At 36.2% G+C, this 13,479-nt stretch overlaps 1 long non-coding RNA gene across 1 annotated transcript; it reads right to left on the reverse strand.

The window, feature by feature from the left end:
- Positions 1 to 6,281: 6,281 nt before the first annotated feature.
- LOC147389478 (uncharacterized) lies at positions 6,282 to 12,219 on the reverse strand. Its single transcript, XR_015170691.1, has 3 exons — positions 12,078 to 12,219; positions 11,571 to 11,653; positions 6,282 to 6,611 (listed from the first exon to the last, which is right to left on the reverse strand). It is a non-coding gene; the product is annotated as an uncharacterized LOC147389478 (long non-coding RNA).
- Between the last annotated feature and the right edge of the window lie 1,260 nt (positions 12,220 to 13,479).

Consider the following 13,479-nt stretch of genomic DNA (forward strand, 5'->3'; position numbering starts at 1 on the left):
CAATGTATCTCATGCATCATAAAATGATGCATCATATTCTCTTACAACATCCCACAATTGCATGGTCTTTTGAAGAAAGAGTATGCAATTGGTTTAATTAAATAACTCCTCTTGAGCTTATGAAATACTTGATCATAGATATCCGTAAACGACCATTCAAGCTTGATGTTGATTACTGTTTGTTTGTGAAATATATCACTGTCGTATCCCACTTATTTTTAAATTTGTCAAAGTCGGTGGCCCACTAGATAAAGTCTGTCATGATCTCTCCGTTAAACATACAAATAAGGATCATGCAGTTTAAATGCAATAACTCTTATTGAAGAAATTATAGATAAAATGAAAATCAAGATCGTGAAGGATTAACTTGTGAAGTAGGGAGACTTGTAAAAACATAGAGAAATGTGGTATTTTTATTGGAAAAAAATATTAATAACAAGAAAAAAATGATTTAGGTTCAGTGGCGCACCAAAATCAATGTGCTCAATGGAGCTTGATCTCTGATACCATGTAGAAATTTGATTTTATTGAAAATTCTTAGAAAAATATTACATAAATCCTAATAGGGTATTTAGAGATTACATCAACTAAGATATGGAAACTAGCATAATATATAAATATTCTACTTTATTAATATTCCTAATGCAAAATATCTTAATTAATATTGCTACATATATTGTTTTCCATCACTACCTTCCTTTTGTGATGATATGCATTGATAATGACACAATGTATCTCGTGCATTATATTCTTTTATACAAATGACATTAACAATAAGAGGGAATTTCTTTCTCCTACCTAAGGAGATAATGGAAATTTCGAACTTGATTCATGGAATTGAAAATGGTCTGCTACTAAGTACCCAAACTTACAATTAAAATTCAATGGAAAAAAATAAAGTATTTTTTTTTTTTTTAAAGTTAGTAGGATTCCATCCTCCACAACCTTGTGCGTGTAAGCCGATGTGTTTGAACTCCAAGAAAAATGTGGCACATAGACACTTAACATTGTTATAGAAACAAAACACCATTTTAGATCGCGATTCTTAAAACTATGCTTGGTTCAAGCCTACAAATAAGAATGTGGACCAACTCCCCACCATTGATCTGCCAAGAAAATAATTGGTTCCACCCAGGCTGCATCCGACCCATTAAGAAATGAGTCAGACTAGCCTAACTAACTTAGTAAGATTTCAAGTCATACAAAAGGTCTTGAGCTCGTATTGTGGCATTCAAAAACATGATCTAATGCCATAAGATGTAGAGGAAAAAATCTTAAAGTTTTTGAAAAACAAAATTCGAAAAGAAAAGAAAATTTTATTCTTAATCGTTAAATTTTTGCATTTAAATTTGGAGTTTGATAGTCGTCCATTAATTTTCAACATCTTGAATGAGGCTCAAAGCAGGTTTTTTTTTAATATAAGTTTTTCCATGAAATCTAGAAGGCATACTTGTCCCCATGATCACTGAGATTATCACCAATGCTTCATCCGCAAACATGTTGTACTATTCTTCGATTGAAATCAAATCAAATTGCTGATATTCTAACTAGAAAGTCTTCACATGATCAGTACTCGATTGACGTGACACGAACACAAAACCATTGATCTTTTATGGGGATGTAAAATTATGTATCTCAAGGAAAAAGATCTATGATTCAGTGTTTGTGCCACGTTAGCTGAGTATTGACCAAGTGAAGACTTTCCAGTTAAAAAATCATCATTCTTTTCAAAACTCTAAAAGAAGAAAATTGTTTACGAAACCCACATACAACCTACCAAAAACCCATAGCCCACCCGATCGAATTGTCCAAACCCTATTTGCCCATCAATGGTAACCATGCAATACTATTCCACCAACCAAGTGTCATGTCCCCATTGGGAGCAGATGCTATGTAGAACCATTCTCGTGAAGTTTTCTATAGTGAATTTTCTATTTTCTTGATTGTGTCACTTTAAAAATAAATTACACCTAAAAAGATCAAAGGTTTTAAAAATGAATTCACTGAACTCCTAAATTTAAACGGTACGGATTAAGTGTTTTGCTGATATGGTAATAACTCAATCATCCCAAACTACTACAGGAAACTCCAGATAATAAAAAAAAAAATACCGCAAAGGATCTGATATTCCCGTCATCGTCACCGTTAATTACTCACAACCTGTGTCACCCCTATACCTGGTCACCAACTACGTCCAACATTTGTCCTCATCACCTTCAATTATTGATGTCATCCGTACCCACCGACTACGCGCACTAAGTCATTGAGAAAAAAAAAATCACACGAGGACAAAAAAAAAAACAAGAAAAAAGAAAAAGAAAAAGAAAAAGAAAAGGGCCAACTTGTCATGCATGAGATGATGTATCTTTTCTCCATAGAAACGTGGCAAAAAACAAGGCCAGATTTCTGTGTATATCCGTTAGTGTAGCTACCTAACATGGGGAGCAGAGCAGATCCTGTGTGCGCATCATCAGGGAGTAATCACTGATTATATACAGTGATCGTTAGGCGCACTCAGCTTAGTACATAACTTTCGAGTAGTGCTGGGGTGACACAAACGGAGACACAAAGGTGACAAAATGATGTGTTGTCGTGCAGATTACCATAGATTATTTTCTTCGAGATACGAGTAAAAAAACATCATCTACAGTTATGTGCCTGCCAATACATCATTTTTGTCACCTTTGTGTCATTTCAACATTTTCCCTTTCGAAATAGCAAATCTACAGTTCCTCGTATATGCCTATAAAATGGATAGGATAAGAGGGATCGAGGGAGAAAGGTAGAGAGAGAGATGGAGGGAACAAAGAAGGTTAGTTTGGTCGTGGTGGTGGCAATGGTGCTTGTGCTTGTGGCAACCTTTGCTCCATCCGCCTTTTCCCGCTCGAATGATATTGCTGATGCCAATGAAAATGGAGTTACTAACGCCAGGAGGACTTCCCTCTCAATGATAATGCTGGAAGGTGGACTAAGCAAGGAGGGCTTCGTAGGTTACGATTGCGGTGACTCATGCTTTTTCGCACCTTGCAAAGTTGGGTGTTATTGCAAAACTTATATTCCTTTTTTCAAATCAAGGTGTGTTGGGTCGTGTTGCGGGACATCTACCGTTTAGAATTAAATAATGTTGATCGATCAATCGTGTCTTCAAGGTGCGCTGGGTCTTGTTGTGGGATATGGACCCTTTAGAATTAAATAATGCTGATTGATCAATCATGTCTTCGTTGTGTTGTTGTCTAGTCTATAGTGTTTGTCATGCATGTCCCTCTCCTTAATTTTGCTTTAAATAATGTTGATCGATGGATCAATCATGCGTGTCTTTGTTGTGTTGTTGTCTAGTGGCATGGGTTTCGTTATGTCACTCTGCTTTGCTTTAAAAAAAAATGTTGATCATGGTTTCTTGGTTGTCTAGTGGATTAATGCCCATCATCTGCTTTGTCTTCGACTCTATATGTTTGGCACTGTATGAAAACTAAAAATTTTTACAAAAAAATCGGTGGGCCAAAGCCTACAAATTTTAGAAATCAAATTTCAACGACTCATGACTATTGAAATTTTTTATGTTACCCAATTCAATGGCTTAGATCTATCAAATTTCTCCCATCTTCCATTAATTTGACAGTTTCGATCCGTCATAAAAAAATTGACGATAATAAATCTAACATCTTGATTTGTTGAATTTTATGAAATTTGACTGCTTTGGACATCAAATATAATCTTTTTTTCCTGTTGTGTGGGGATAGTTCATATGACAACATCCATGACAATGTTTTTTTGTAAACCACTTTTGATGGGGTTGGAAGTTTCAAAATGAACTGATTTGAGGAGATCATCCTCACTTAAAAATCAGTCCATTCCGAAACTTGTAACCCCAATCTACAAATTGAAGAATCGTAGACCGTCATTTTTTATAAATTACTTTTGATGAGGTTAGTACTTTCGGAATGAGCTGATTTTTTACTAGGATGATCTCTATGGTGAGGACATCATCCACACTAAAAATCAGTTTCTAACCCATATAAGCCAACATTGTGCTGACTGGCAATGCATAAAGAATCATAATTTTTCTCATATCTCGAGAAATGGAATCTATGATTTACTATACACTGCCTTGTCAACGTATCAGTTTCCTAAAAATTTTAGTTAGTGTAGCATGACTCTTTGTATATATATATTTGCGTCTTCTTCTTCGCTACGCAAGAATATGCGTGGAACATGCCTTTCTAAGTAGACTAATCTCTGGAACAACACTTAATTAAGCACTCTTAGAAGTTTTTTGGATAGTCGTGATATAAACCGAATGAAAAAATGAAAGAGTGGGGAAAGTGACGAATAAGACTAGGTTTGTGATTGTACGGACTATAAAGGTTCTGGTCATAAAGTATGTACCATTAAGGATGGTGGTTGAGATAGCGTCACATTGGTAAGGAAAAACAAATCAGGCCTTGATGGTTTAGATCAAATGTCAAAAAAAAAAAATATATATATATATATATATATATATATATATATATATATATATAGGGGCGGAGCTAGGATTTTGTATTCGTGGGGGCAAATTACAAATAGAAAAATTTTCTGATTTTCTATAGGGGCAAAGCAGTAGAATGTTAAAATTTTGTGGGGGCAAATTACAAATAAAAAAATTTTCAAAACTTTTGTGGGGGCAAAGCAGTAGAATGTTAAAAAAAAAAATTTAATTATTAATACCTCCCTATGGATTTTAGAAATTCTTGTGGGGGCAATTGCCCCCACTGCCCCCACTGTAAATCCGCCCCTGTATATATATATATATATAGAATTGTTTTGAACATGATCAAAGCTTTGAAATTGGACAGCTACTAGCAGGGGCGGAGTCAGGATTTTACACATGTGGGGGCAACCTAAGAGAAGAAATTTTTTTGTGAGGACAACGAAGATTGTAATTTTTTTTATGGGGGCAACATAACAATGGAAATTTTTTTGTGGGGACAATTAAGAGTGTAAAATAAATTGCGAGGGCAATAGCGACAAATTTCTTTATTCGTGACTATTATTTGTCGCAATAGCTCATTACTCCATAGAAGGTTTGAAAATTCTTATGGGAGCAAGTGCCCCCATTGCCCCCACTCTAAATCTACCTCTGGCTACTAGAGTTTCAAAATTATGTGAGTAGCTCTTACTATGGTTATTGACATGACACTCTCTCAATCGTCAAAAAGGTACTCCATAGAGTCATTGCTTTCTCACTACTCAAAAACTCCTCAATGATTACCACATCAAGCGTACAAGGGCAATTTTATAACTAAGAAGGATACTTTTATAAAGTAGAAATGTTATTTAATATACATGGGTATATGTGATTAGTGGATCCCAAATTTTCGTAAACTGTATGAGCAAAAATATATATATATTTCATACTACACGGCATGGTTCTAAATTTCGTCTTGTTTCGTAATGATTTGTACGAAACATTTTGATTTTCTATTCTACCAAAATGAAACAACAGAGAAAACGAAATATTAAGTATTTTTCAATGATTTTTATGTAAAATCAAAATAAAAAAGGAAATGGAGAGGGGAGAAGAAGAAAGGATAGAGATTTCAAGCGACAGAGGAGTTGCAAAGAACCGAGAGAGAGATACCTTGAGACACAAAGTCATGCCGGGTTCTTCTCGGTGTTAGCTACCTCCTCCTCCTTCTCCTTCTTCTTCTTCTTCTCTATTTTTTTTTATTTTTTTTTTCCTTTGATTTTCAAAGAGACAATGGATTGGGCTATTTTTGAACGATTCTATGCCCTAGACCTTTGTCTCCTATGAAAGACAGTAAAATTTAAATGAAACCCCTCCATTTTGATAAATGTTTGATACACCCAGCGTTTTCAAACTGATTGCATACTTGACCACAATTTTCTATAAAAGAAAATTCTATTAAAACCTAAAAATTAATGTGATGAATGTATCATAATATTTTGGGAATGTTTCAATCTCATTTCGATTTTTGAAAAACTCGAAACATAGGATCAAAACGAGATTTTAAACCATGCTCCAAGGTACTACATGAAATAAGTATGAAAGAGGATCCTTCGTTCTCCACAGGTACTACAGGAAATAATTAAGATTGCTACAACAAAAAATACTTTTTATGACATTTAAAAAACGCTATTAAAGACTTTCCATAGCGATTTTTTAGTGTTGTAATAACTAATGTCCGATGCTATCCTTTTTCCATAGAATGCTATTAAAAACGCTATTGAAAGTCACTAATCAACAGTCATTAATCGCCATATAAAATTAGTTGATCTAATATTTTAACAACTTCAGCAAGGGACATTTATTCAACCAATAATTTGTAGTTCAATAATAAACAACCAATTCACTAAATATCTGAGTATTTTCTTCCAGACTATGTGGTTCAAAAGAATGAAAACAGACTTAAAGAGAACAATATCTTCATCATGGGCATTGATGTTATTAGATCCTATAGATCAACATTGATTTTATCGTCCTCTTCGGTGTCTGGGCTGATCTCGATTACCATTTCCAATTTTGGGTTAACAACAATAACTTTCTTTTGAGCTAGCTTTCTTGCCACACCTCTTCCCACAACAGCTCCATTAATTACAGCAACTTGTTTCTACACATTAAGAGATTAAGAAAAAAAGACTATATTGGTCTGATTGTGTTAAGGAAAGTTGAATGGTTAAAGAAAATGGACTGTTAAGGAAAGTTGAATGGTTAAGGAAAGTGGACTGAATCATATCTCTTGGATTACCAATGATTCAGCCCACAGATATGTTGCTTAATTTCAGCACCAAATTAGTGTGAATCACATTCTAAACATAGAAAATCCAGCTGGTTGTATCAATCAAAAAGATGTGGTCTGTAATCTCTTATGTGAATAAATACAAAGCCTTCTTCTCTGAATAAGTGAGAGAAGAAGAGCACAATTCTCTCCCTTTATATTATTAATTTTCACATGGTATCAGAGCTCTCACGCTCTGCGCAATATTTCAGCCATGGCGACTTCTATTTCCTCCATCATTCCGACTAACATCCATCAATATCTTCCAACCAAATTATCACCAACAAACTACCTCGTATGGCGATCACAATTTTTGCCATTGCTAAAAGGATATGACTTGATGGGGTTTGTGGATGGATCAAATCTATGTCCATCTAAATTTACAGATACAAACTCTCTAGACATCAATCCTGAATTCATAGCATGGCATCGTCAAGACCAACTGCTATTAAGTTGGATCATTTCCTCATTAACAGAATCTGTTGTTGCTCAAGTCGTAGGACTTACCACATCTCGAGAAGTGTGGGATCATCTTACTACAACGTTTGCTGGCCATTCAAAGGCACGAATCATGCAACTTCGAATGCAACTCCATCAAATGAAGAAGGGCAGTGACACAATGTCAGAATATCTCTTAAAGGCTAAAACTATTGCAGATCAACTAGCCATGGCAGCTAGACCAGTTGATGATGAAGATTACATTTTGTATGTTCTTGGTGGACTAGGTCCAGAATATGCACCATTTGTGACATCTGTCACCACTCGTGATGCCCAAATTCGAATCTCTGATCTACAAGGTCTTCTTCTAAGTGAAGAAATCCGTATCAATGATGCCATAACAGATCAAAACAACATTAGTATTAATGCTGCTGTTAAAACTTCGTTTCCACCAAACCGTGGGAAACAAGATTTCAAAGGAAGAGGGCGCAATCAACATCGTGGTCGTGGACGAGGCCAACACTATGGACGTGGTACACCATTACCACCTTTCAATCAAAACAATGGTCGACCCCTATGCCAAGTTTGTAATCGGGTTGGTCACACTGCTTTACAGTGCCATCACCGATTTAATCATGCCTTTCTTCCAGATAATGGCACTCCACCAACTGCCCTATATGCAGCCCCAAATGCAACATCATCTCATGCCCTTTATGCTTCCCAGAATTATCCTCATGAGGTTTGGTATCCAGATTCTGGGGCCACAAACCATATCACTTCTGAACTCAGCAATCTCAATGTTCACACTGATTATAATGGTAAAGAGATGGTGAAAGTTGGAAATGGAACAGGTTTGGACATACATCATATTGGACACTCTAATTTGCCTACAAAGTCCTTTAATTTTCATCTTAAAGATATGCTACATGTTCCTGCAATAACCAAAAACTTATTATCTGTTTCTCGTTTTACTCAAGATAATAACGTATTTTTTGAATTTCATCCTTCTCATTTCACCATCAAGGATCGATGTTCGGGGAAGATACTCCATCAAGGACCGAGTAACAACGGGCTTTATCAATTCGTCCCTCACCATGAAAACACGCATAAAGCAGCTCTTATTGGCGAGAGGCAATCTCTTGAACAATGGCATAATCGGCTTGGTCACCCAGCATTTCGTACTATTCGTCAGATTCTCAACAAACATGGTCTTCCACTCATTTCAGATAAAGGGCCAAGAGTATGTGTAGCATGTCAACTGGGCAAATCTCACAAACTTCCTTTTTCAAGGTCTATGTCTATAAGCACTGGCCCATTGGATCTCATCTATTCCGATGTATGGGGCCCCTCTCCTATACCATCTATAGAGGGACATCGTTATTATGTGCATTTCTTAGACAATTTTTCTAAGTTTACATGGGTGTATCCTCTGTTTAATAAATCTGAAGTATTATCCACCTTTCAGAAATTCAAGTTGTTAGTTGAAAATCGGTTTTCTCGGAAAATTAAAGAGTTTCAATCTGATTGGGGAGGAGAATTCCGCTCACTTTCACGGTATTTAAGTGATTGTGGGATCGTCCATCGCGTATCATGCCCTCATACGCATGAGCAAAATGGTACCGCAGAAAGAAAGCATAGACACATAGTGGAAACGGGACTATCTCTAATGGCACATAGTTCCATTCCTCTTCAATTTTGGAATCATGCATTTGAAGCAGCAGTTTACCTCATTAATCGGCTTCCAACTCAAAATCTTAATAATATATCTCCATGGGAAAAATTGTATGGAGGTGCACCGGACTATACCTCATTACGAATTTTCGGTTGTGCGTGTTATCCCTTACTTCGCCCTTATAACTCTCACAAATTACAGTACCGCTCAGCCATGTGTGTTTTTATCGGATATAGTTCACGCCATCGTGGCTACAAATGTTTTAATCTCACCACCCGTAAGATCATCATCACTCGCCATGTCATCTTTGATGAAGATAAATTCCCTTTCACCATACCAAATCATTCCTCAATCCAAAGCCCAGCCATATCCATGTCCTATCCTACCTCACCACCACCAATATATTCTTTTCTTCATATAAACCAGCCTTCCCCTTCAACTATTTTTCCTAGTGCACCCCCACAAGCTTCTACACCTACCAACTTCCTTAATCAATCCTTACCTCATCCAACTACCTCTACAAACTCCCCTAGTACAACTAACATACTCAACCCCCAGTCCCATGAATCAGTTACTGATCCCATTCCATCTCTACCTATGCCTTGTCCCACTCAAACACCACCATCCCATACTCATCATATGACTACCAGACTTAAGGCTGGCACCCACAAACCCAACAACAAATATTTGTCTTCATCTATTTTTCAAACATATACAGCCACAAAACATCCATTACCTCCTCCTGGTACTATTGACATTGAACCCACTTGCTTTACCCAAGCCTCCAAATTCCCTAAATGGCGAGAAGCAATGTCGTTTGAATTTGATGCTCTCATACAGAATGGTACTTGGATTCTCACACCTCCCCCGGCCCATCGTAAAATCATTGGAAGTAAATGGATCTTCAAAATCAAACGTCGTGCGGATGGTTCCATTGAACGTCATAAGGCCCGCTTAGTCGCTAAGGGGTATAATCAACAAGAAGGAGTTGATTACACAGATACTTTTAGCCCAGTCGTGAAACCAACCACAATTAGAACTGTCCTTTCTATCGCTGTCTCAAAAGGATGGCCAATCCGCCAACTTGACGTCAATAACGCCTTTCTCCACGGCAATTTAATGGAAGAAGTATATATGGCCCAACCCCCTGGTTTTGTTGACAAGCAACATCCTCATCATGTGTGCCGGTTAAGGAAGTCACTTTATGGTCTAAAGCAGGCCCCACGTGCTTGGTTTCATCGACTTAGTTCTTTTCTTCTTGAACTTGGCTTTGTCGGCTCCAAAACTGATACATCTCTATTTATTTACCGCCGTGATGGAATTATTATCTTCTTCCTTGTCTATGTTGATGATATTCTTGTGACTAGTAATCAAGAGACATCTCTCGCTCACCTTCTTTCTCGACTTGGGTGTATTACACTACTTTTTGGGCATAGAAGTGACATCTACTCCATCTGGCCTTCATCTTTCTCAGCGCAAGTACATATCAGAAATTCTTCGTCAAACAAAAATGGATGGTTCAAAACCTATCACTACTCCGATTGCATCAAACAACAAGTTGTCAAGGCACTCAGGCACTCCCATGCTTAATCCCACCTTATATCGTAGCACCGTTGGCGCTTTGCAATATGTGACTCTCACTAGGCCTGATATCTCATTTGCAGTCAATAAGGCATGTCAGTTCATGCAACAACCTACTGAAGATCATTGGGCACTTGTCAAAAGGATTTTACGATACCTAAAACATACTGTCACTCATGGCCTTCGCATTGATCGGTGTCCATCACTACATCTATCCGCCTACTCGGATGCCGATTGGGCTGGTTGTCCCGATGACCGCAAATCCCAAGGTGGCTACCTAATTTTTTTGGGCTCCAATCTTATCTCTTGGCAATCGCGCAAACAACCGACAGTGGCCCGTTCGAGCACTGAGAGTGAATATCGTGCCCTTGCAGGAGCAGCTGCTGAACTTACTTGGCTTCAATCTCTACTGTATGAGCTTGGCTTGTTCTTATCTCATTCACCTACCTTATGGTGTGACAACATTGGAGCAACATATTTATCTGCCAACCCTGTCTTCCATGCTCGAACAAAGCATGTTGAAATTGATTTCCACTTTGTTAGAGATAAAGTGGCTAAAGGTGATCTTCAGGTTCGGTTCATTTCCACGAAGGATCAACTCGCTGATATCTTAACTAAGGGTCTCTCTACTACCCGCTTCCATCATCTTCGCAACAAACTCACCATCACACCTGTGACGTCAAGTTTGAGGGGGAATGTTAAGGAAAGTTGAATGGTTAAAGAAAATGGACTGTTAAGGAAAGTTGAATGGTTAAGGAAAGTGGACTGAATCATATCTCTTGGATTACCAATGATTCAGCCCACAGATATGTTGCTTAATTTCAGCACCAAATTAGTGTGAATCACATTCTAAACATAGAAAATCCAGCTGGTTGTATCAATCAAAAAGATGTGGTCTGTAATCTCTTATGTGAATAAATACAAAGCCTTCTTCTCTGAATAAGTGAGAGAAGAAGAGCACAATTCTCTCCCTTTATATTATTAATTTTCACAGATTGAAATTTCTAAAGTTTGATCAAAAAATGGTGAGAAAGAAATCAAGAAGTATAATATAAACAGATAGAACGTGAGGATTGATAGATATGGAGATGGAAACCAACCTTGTTATTGGAGTGATGTGTTTTCCCTTCTAGTCCTCCTCAAACAGTAACAAGATTCCCAATATCTCCAAGAACTGCCTCTTCTGCAAATTCATGGAAAATTTCTTATAAAAAAATTAAAATAAAACAGAAATACCTCTTAGCAATTAAAGAGAGCAATTTTGAAATTCTAATAAGAACAAGGGACAAAGAATATATGCAATCCAAGGTTCTATAATAACATATAAGCACACAGTAGCAAAAATCCATAACTAGAACAATAGCAAGAAATTCTTTAATTCAATCCTGCCAACACTAGAAGCATTGCTTAACGGCTACACAATATAAGATAAATATCTCCCATTGTAGCAACAAAATGAAATCCATTCAATTTTAATAAGCAGATGCTTTGGCTTTTTATAGCACAACCACACATACAACAATGCCTCCTGAAAAATTTACCGATACAAGAATAAACTTGCATACATTGAAAATGAACCTTAAATTTGATTCAGAAATAATTCAAACCTAACTAGAAATGGAGATGGATTGACACCTAGAATCCTGAAAATCAAAAGAAATAAAAATTGTGAAAAACATATCTGAAAATCTGATGAGGAAAAAGAGATCCTACGACGAATTTAAAATCGAATTTGCATTTCTTTTAGACATTATAAGAAATATATTTTTGCATATAACTTGAATTGTCTACTAACTTATGAACTACTCTTAGCCATGTGAGAATCAAGTATTACTAGCAATTGTACCTCCCAAGCTGCATATTATGACACAATATTCCCATTATTTCCCCAAAATGTTCATACAAAACAATTATCCATATCACTTCCTGATGTTGTTAGTTTTGGTTGAACGTGTGAGTCAATAGAGTCTTTTTAGAATAGGTTTCTTTATTTTTACTTAGAATTTATATTTGTTTAGGATTGTGTTACCACAATAAGTATATTTGTTTTACAATTCTTTATTTCTTATTTAATTAGAATGTTGCTTTTTTATTCAATTAGGACAAAACTTTGTCTAAAATGTTGTCTACAATTTTTTAATCATATAAGACAAAACTTTGTTTTGAATGTTATCTACAATTTTGTCTATCCAAACGCTACCCTATATATATTAATAATTATAAATCGGCCCAACCAAATTGAACTTCGGTCGAACCCCAGTCCTACCATTTAAGCAAATTTTTTATTTGATCATCAGTCCAGTTTTTAAAACATTGTTAACCATTACCAAACAAATTTGCATCTTCCCTTTTATCTCTTTCTTTATTGATTAATTACTTTCATGAAGCACGCCTTCATTTTTGGGATGATTTCCATTATTTTTTAGATTTTATTTAATTTAATCTTTTTTCAACATGGTTTGGATACATTTCTTTCAAACGAGACGCCATCCAACTACAGAATTGATTCTTGAATCCAGAGGTAGAACTGGATTGGAGAATCTTGAAGTGGCATGTTGGGAACAGAATTTTCTCTCGGGAGCATTATTTAAATAAATCAATCAATCAAATACTATATTTGATGATTCTAACCACCATCTTGGGTGGATCATTTACTCTTTATCTGTGAATGAGATGGGTTTTAATTCATCCAGTAAGATTACTTTTGACTTTGAAGATGCAAAGCAAAAGGGGAGGACAAGATGATCCCAAAAACATTCCCACATTTAAAGCAGATCTATCTTCTTGGTCACACACACACACACACACACACTCAAATTCTTAGATAAGGGATTAGTTCATTAAATGGGTGAATCAATGAATTAATCGTCTCCCAACTATTTAACCTCAAGTTACGATCTTCTTCAACCTTCAAAATAAAAGAAAAATATAAGATTTTTAAGGAGGTCGAAGTTAATTAATGGATTTTTGGAAAGAAACCCAAAAATATCATTTCTATAGTCTTCAAAT

The sequence above is a fragment of the Akebia trifoliata genome, chromosome 12, assembly GCF_017979445.1.
Source record: "Akebia trifoliata isolate Shusen 1 chromosome 12, ASM1797944v1, whole genome shotgun sequence".
Lineage (NCBI taxonomy): Eukaryota > Viridiplantae > Streptophyta > Magnoliopsida > Ranunculales > Lardizabalaceae > Akebia > Akebia trifoliata.